The sequence below is a fragment of the Manis javanica genome, chromosome 16, assembly GCF_040802235.1.
Source record: "Manis javanica isolate MJ-LG chromosome 16, MJ_LKY, whole genome shotgun sequence".
In the NCBI taxonomy this organism is placed as follows: Eukaryota; Metazoa; Chordata; class Mammalia; order Pholidota; family Manidae; genus Manis; species Manis javanica.
The window spans coordinates 11,651,281-11,659,016 of record NC_133171.1 but is presented as its reverse complement, the minus strand read 5'-3'; the positions used below and the strand labels follow the sequence as shown (position 1 = coordinate 11,659,016).

Genomic DNA, 7,736 nt, shown 5'->3' with positions numbered 1-7,736 from the left:
GAATTAGAAGTCTCTTACTCAAGATAGGTGAGCAGGCAGTCTATAAGTATATTCATGTTAATATTTTCACCCCATTACATCAGTTAAATCATCTCACTTCCTGTATCTGTTCCCATACCTTAGAAATTTGGATTTTAACTGGAATACAGTCTTTAAAAAGCTGAAATGTATTATATAAATCCAAAAACAATTATTAAAGAAACTTTAGAAAAGTGTGAACCCTCTTAAAATGTCTGTTAGGAGCTCTTTTCTGGGGAGCCAGAAGATTTCAGAATGCAAGGTTGTCATAGGATTTCAAAGCTGCCCCCCTGAAACCACAGCCACCTACCTCTCCTAGTGCCTGATCGTTTCCTCCTCTGCCTGCCGAGGTTTCCCATGGCTGCCAGCAGTAAGTTTGGCCCATGATAGATCTAATGGGATCATGTATTTTACACATGGATCAATGATATTTCCACAGTCAAACTGATGATTATATTTATTTCAACAGCAAATACTATTAATATGTCCTGGACAAATTAACTGTGCCCTGGAATAATTGCTCCCAACATTTTCCTGCAAGAGCAAAGAAAATTCATATTTGGTCTTTTAGTGGTAACTTTGTCAATCTGTTAGCTTTTGAAATATGAAAAAAATCACTTGTACTCTATTTCTTACAAGGTGGACCTGGGGGACATGGTTATCTCAGACTGGGAGTCACTGCTTTGTAAAGAAACAATGTAGAAATACTCAATGAAGTTAAGATTTATGAGGATGAATGAACCGAGAGAAACATGGTGCTTACCTCTAGAATCATCTGTATGAAGGTCTAATGAAATAATCATAAATGTAACTTATTATGTCCAAAGGAAAAGAGCAACTTGTCTTCAGCTGTGATGCATCCCAGTTGGCCAGGGCTGAATAATACGGTGAGAACGAAAAACACAAACTGCTGGTTTCTAGCCATTGCTAGAGTTAGAATGGACTTGCTTTCTAGCCAGGGGAGTAGTTGAGAAGTCAGCCTCTGCCGCTTGTTTAAATCATTACTCGTTCACTTACCTGCATGTGACCCTTGGCAGCGTGCCAAGTCTCCTGGACCTCATATTCTCCATCTGCAGTAAGAATGGAGTTACTGTGAGGGCTGATGTGCTAGCACCTAGAACAGTGCTTGGCTCCAACACAGCGCTGAAAAATGTCTGCTGTTTTGTATTAACATGGAATGTTATTTGCCCCTTGAGGCATCAACTGTCTTTAAGGACAGTTTCCTTGGCCATCTCCTGCTTCCTTGTTGCTGCTCTTCACCACATGGCCCTCTTCTACTTTCCAAACTTGATTCGACAGCACATAAAACTAAGTCTTCATACTTACCTGGCAGGGGAGATACCATGATCATGAAGGTGGTTTTCCCAGGGTGAGGCTTATCCATTGCACTCCGGCTGTGCTGACCCCTGCGATTACCCCAAATGTGAGAAACTCGACTGCATTATTTGTGGTAGTGGGGGACTGCGTTCATGCTTTCCCCTAAAAAAAAAAAAAAACAACTAAGTCTTCACCTGTGCCATGATTCTCCCCAACCCCCACCAGGACAAGGCTATGAGATCAATAACTCACTCCTTTTTCCCAAATCTGAAGATGAAGTTTTAAAGCTCTCCTTTCAATTCCTTGTTTCCTTTCTATGACTAATCAAAGTAAAAGAATTAACTCAAACTGCTATTAAACACAAGCAAGGATTGAAAATTCTAGGGCTATTTGTAACACAAGTGTTTCTTTAAAGAGCCAGTCGTTCTTTGGATTACTTTGAGCATAGAAAAGAATTCCAAATACTGCTGCAAAGGTCTTTTTCTAAATTTCTAAAATGAACTTCTGAAGCAAAATCCCTTTTGCTGGGAACCTAAAACTGACCTAAAAATCTCTCTCGCTGGGGCATTCCTCACTTACTTTGTCCTCCTTACTTGTCCCCTCCTCTTCCTTCTTTCTTCTATGCTTTCATTCCAAACCTCAAAGTGATAGTGAGACAAAAAACAAGTAAACAAATGAATGAACAGATAATCCCCATTACTGGACTGCCATAAATAATGGGAGAGGGTCAAATATGCTGCATGATGGACAGGTAAGGCCACCCAGGCACAGCCTGGCAGAGGGCAGAGAATGGCAAAGCTTGTAACCTGGCAAGAACAGAAAGAAGGCCAGTGTGGCTAGAACACAGTGGGCTTGGTGGGTGGGGACATGGGAGGGTCCTGTAAGGTGCAGGGAGGGGTGGGATCTGCAGTCCGAGGGGCAGGCCGAGTCCTGATCACCTGAGGGTCTGTAGCCCTTGGTCAGGACCCGGATTTTCCCTGGAGCACAATGGGAAGCCATTTGGCTTATATGCTTCAAAAGGGACACCCGCAACTATATGGGCAGTGGGTTGTAATGAATCAAATGTGATTTCTTAGAACCACATATTCTCCTGACACCACCCACAAAACAGCGGATAAACCCAAGCAAAGGGATGTTCTAAGACATGACTTTCTAAGTGTGCTTGGCATGAAAGACAAAGAGAAACCAAGGACCTGCCCCAGACGAGAGGAGACTCAAGGCAGCATGTGATCCCAGAGGGATCTGGGCCAGAAAAAAGACAAAACAGCACTAAAGCCTATAGGTTAGATAATAGTGTTGCATCATTGATAATTTGCTGACTCTGATCACTGCACTGAGGTTATGTAAGGTGTCACTATTTAGGGAAGCTGGAGGGAGGACAAATGGGCATTCTTCATCCTATTTTTGCAACTCTTTTGTAAACCTGAAATACTTTCCAAATGGAAGGTTAAAAATAAAAACAAAAATTAGGCTAGGCAAAAAACAATTATAGCACCTGATATAATGCTTTGGTATAATAAATGCCTAGTCATTTTTTAAAAAATAATTTCTCTTGCAGAGTCACATGCTTTGCATGTGCATCTTTGTTGGTAGCAGAGAAGAGTAGCCAAGAGATAATATGATGGGAACAAATAAACATGTAGCTTACAGTATCTCTAATTTCCTATTTGTTCTTTTGGCATTAAGGTGTTGTTTTAAAGAAAACTTTGTCTTTTAAGCAAAGCTTAAAGTAAGAAGGAAAGGGTGAACTGATGGACACCCCCTGGCCCTTGCTAAAGGGTTACTGAAGACTTGAAGCCAGGCCAGAGAGTGTGCAGCTTTTCTAGCCCTGATTTTTTATTTTTACTTTGTCCTTCCTCATTCTTGGGTCTCCCCTTTCCCATGTTTTAGCTTGATACACAAAGAGGCAAGGTTAAAGGTTTGTTTTCTTCAATGATATTTTCCAGCAAGAAACATCTAATACTGGGTATAGTGTATGACCTCAGGATGTCTTGGTTGAGTTTTGATCAAAATCCCCATTTTTCCTGGTCATCTTTTACCTATTTATCACATCTCAGACCCAAAAGAATATGCAAATCCAGATACTGTAGAATGTATTTTCCTCCAGCAGCATACATTTTCATGAAGTTAAGGTACATAGGAAAAAAAGTGAGTCTGTCAGGTTTGTTTTGTATCCTATGCATGATTATATTTTGACTTCAAGCATGTATTTACTTACATGCCTGGAAATCATGCCAGGAACAAAGGGGAGATGTAACTACATTTTCCCATATTTTAGAAGGAGTCCACTTATGTGGATTATATGGGGCAAAATTTCCTATACACTTGGAAATAACAATCATTCGTGGTAAATACAATGACTGTTGTATGTAATTCTCAGGAGTTGAACTTAAATTACCGTCACATAGCGGAGGATCCATATCGCTCTGAAAGTTCTTTGAGCTCAGTGGTCACGGTCGCAAACATGTGTCTAAGCTGCTGGGTTTCAGATTTTATTGTCCTCCTTTATGGATAAAACTTGTTGGGTGACTCATTCCTTATTGAGAACACAGATTGCTCTTCAGATTCTTGGCCCAGTGTTCTGGTCTCTAGGCCCAATCACTGCTGGTTTGGGTTTTGTTGAGGAGTTTACAGTAGTGCATTCCATTGCATGGTTAGTGGGGGATGTAGTAAACATCCAAAGAGCCTGGGGGAGGTGGGAGTCAGCCCAACCAAGCACTCTAATTCTCAGATGCTTTTGCAAACATCATTGGTCTGGAACCAAGTTAACTGGAAACCTCATATGAGGACAAGTTTTCTCCTTCCAATCTTCTGAAAACAGAAGTAGAGCTCACCTCTGAGGGGTTTGGAGCTGTTAATTTTGACCTTAGAAGAAAACCATATGTTTTCAAAGCTTCAAGTGATCCTAGAACACCAAAATTTGGGGGAAGCCATGGTAGTCCTTCCTAAAGTTTCTTCCTCACCATGAACACAGAGTGGGGTCCCAATAAAGTAAATGAAGTATCTGCTTTTGACAAAAGGTTCCTGGACCTCCAGTAGTCTAATTATCTTAATCAGTTTCTTGTAAAAACAAATTTTAGGGCAACAAAGAATCTGAATGACCATGTGAGGTATTCTTAAGTAACACGGGGTCTGTAACTTAAGGACAGTAAGTGTTTAATCCTTATGTAATTGCTTAACGGGAATCTGAGATCCACTGGACATTTGATTGGCCTGCCCTCCAGGTAAGACATAGGCCCAATTCTGCAGCATGATTACCTAGGGACCCCAACCCCCTGCGTCCTCATATCTCACTTTCCCTATCCTCAAACCTATCCCCAAAATATTTGTATTTTGTTAAGAACGTTTTTTTTTTTAACAATTATTTTGGAATTCCTTCCCTGATAAAACAATTTTTAGACAGGCTGAATCAGATAAGGCTTGGTGTTGAGAGAACGTGCTGATTGTTTTGTCAAGAGACCGGTTCACAGACACAGAGCTGGCTGGAATGCAGAGAGCAAATGGCCTGAGGTGGATAGCAGGCTCTGGAACCAGACCTGAGCTTTCATCTCCTTACACTGGTCCTGATTAGACAAGAGGTGCAGACCCAGAAGAGGACCTCTCTGTGAGAAAGAAGCCGACCTCCCAGGGCACCTCATCGGCAAAGGGTCAGCCGTTTGTCTAGAGCAGCCCCACAAATGATCTAACCACATGGAACTCACAGAGTGTAGACTTGTCACTGTTACCTTGGGTCCAATCCAATGTCACCTTACCTGGGAACAACACAGATACAACGCAAATGCAAAAATTGTGATAGAAACAATACATTTTCTAAATTAAGGGTTGGGATGGGAAGTAGGTTAAAAGATCATTCAGGCATCTTAGGAAGTTAGTAGCCAATTTTTAAAATTTTGTGTGTTTTCCAAAAGAATGGGAGCAAGATTAACTGGGTAGTCAGAGGCCAGGTGAATAATGATATTGCATATACTCCCCCTGTCCAAGGTAAGATAAAGACACACTTGCCCAATTCTTACAAAGACTTACTTAGAGTAAAAATTGATATAAATTATTGTCAGACAGAAATATAGTATCACAAAAATTCATAGGACCAATCATGAGGGCATCACCAGCTGTGTCTTTGTATATCTTATATATGAAGCTGGAAAATGAAAGGTAAAGATGTGTTATGGCATATGGCAATCACTGTGCCTGCACAGATCCTGCCAGAGGAAAATTATTCTCATCTTTTCTCTAGAGATCTGTGTTCTTGGGGCACAGCTCTAAAATCACTTACATGTTCTTGAAAAATGTTAACAGTTCAGTTCAGGGGCAAACCTATAGACCTACACAGTCTAAATAAAATAAAAGGATTTTCTACCAACATAATCAGCTTAGAATTTTTATCATATTGTCAAGGGCTTGTTTCTGAAAAGTAAACAAAATCAGAATTAAGAGCTGGTGAGCAAAGGGACCCTGCTCACTACAGTAGCACAGCCTGGAAGCCTACTATTGCTGCTCAAAAATGAAGACTGTATGATTAGAGATGGTTTCTCTAATCATTCCTCTAAAGCAATTTTATTTTCAGTACATGGGTTCCCAGAAGACCAGTATAAACCACCAGAAAATAGTATGAGGACATTCAATATGGCTCTACTCTGGACAAATTTCAAAAAGTCTTGCAAACAAATATTGCTGACTCAACTGGGATCTGGGTATAGATAGTCAGGCATAGGTGGTTACTGGGGGCTCATGTTTCTCTGTGGCCAGCTTAGGGTTAGGGTTCCATCAAAAGGCACATCAAAAGCTTTTCTTGGGTTTCTCCTTGAAAAAATACATAAACTGTAAGAAACAAAAGATCTCATAGTTGAAAAAGTCATGATTCTCCATTAAGTACTGTTCAGATCTATTGGGTGGCTTAACTTCCACCCAGCCACCTTGGTTATGTTACAAGTGCTTACTGATGAGAAGTAGAGGCAGTCATTGGAATCCAAGTATCAGATTTGTCCCAGGAAGAATGTTTTACTCATCTATATGTAACCTGTCACCTGTGCAGATGGCCCTGAATGATCAAGAGGCCGCCATCTACTTATTTATGGCCAGATTCTGAGCTGACAGCTGCAGGGACAAACCTGCAAGATGCTGTGGTGGCACTGGAGGTTCTATATGTGTCTGTGTATAGGGGCTTATGGGTGTATCTCCCAGGTGTGTCTCAGAGCCAATTCTAAAATGAAGTATGATACAGCCAGAGCAGAGGGAATCCACTGATACTTGTCATGGGTTGAATTGTGTTCCCCCAAAAAGTTATGTTGGAGTCATAACCCCAGTACCTTAAGATGTAATACTTAAGAGGAAGTAAGTTCTTTACAGAGATAATCAAGTTATTAAATCCAATTCCATTGATATTCATATGTGATGTGTCTATTATTCTTATAAAAGAGGGAAATTTGGACAAAGAGATGCACACAGAGGGAAGATATATGAAGACACAAGAAGATGGCCATCAGCAAATCAGAGAGACACCTGGAACAGACCCTTCCCTCACAGTCTCAGAAGGAACCAACTGTGCGGACAACTTGATTTTGTGCTTTCAACCTCCAGAACAGTAAGAAATAAATGTCTGTTGTTAAACTACCCAATCTGTAGTATTTTGTTACGGCAGCCCTAGCAGAGTAATGCAATACTGAATTGCATCAGTACTGAAACATCTTGCCAGTTAATTAAGCCAGGTTTCTAATACTCAAGTATTGGTATTGTTTTTTAATTTCCTCTTCATTCTTTAATATGCTGTGGATAAAACTGTAACATTTCCAGAATATCTTGCCTGGCTTTCGTACATCTGCATATCAATAGGCATTCAGAGGTGGAAAGATATATGGCTTTAGTGCATTTGCATCATTTTTCAGGGGTGGAGAGTTCATCTCCATCTCAATGAGTAATTACCTGGGCAATGGAGGGCTTATCTGTACCTGAGAGGTAAGTGGGAGGGCTGGGTTTTTTAATTCTGCTGGAGCAGGAGAGAAACCGCCCCAGACTGCAGTTTGTGAGCAATAAATGGATTTTAAACTTTATTTCTCCCTTCGACTGATTTTGATTTTTAGAGGTATTTTTCCCCGAGATTTTCTCTCCTTTGACTTACATATGCATACATAGAGAAAGCTTCAAAGGGAGACTGTAAACAATGCAAACTCATTGATTAAACTCTGGGGAAGATGACTGGTGAGAACTTGGGGGAGAAAAGGTGAGTTTCTGTCATAGAATGGGATGGACAGAAAGCAGTTGGTGGGGGTGTGATGGTTGTTGAGGAAGAAGGAGGGGCTGAGAGTCTTCCTTCTCTGGCAAGGCGTTGGGTTGTAGTCTGGCTTGGAGCCTGGGGCAGAGCAGTTCAACTTCAGTAAACAATGAAGTTTGTGCTACAGGTAGGA

The 7,736-nt window shown here is 40.9% G+C and overlaps 1 non-coding gene across 1 annotated transcript; it reads left to right on the top strand.

The window, feature by feature from the left end:
• The first annotated feature begins 1,336 nt into the window (after window positions 1-1,336).
• Window positions 1,337-1,500, top strand: LOC118971182 (U1 spliceosomal RNA). Its single transcript, XR_005059515.2, has one exon. It is a non-coding gene; the product is annotated as a U1 spliceosomal RNA (small nuclear RNA).
• Window positions 1,501-7,736: the final 6,236 nt, after the last annotated feature.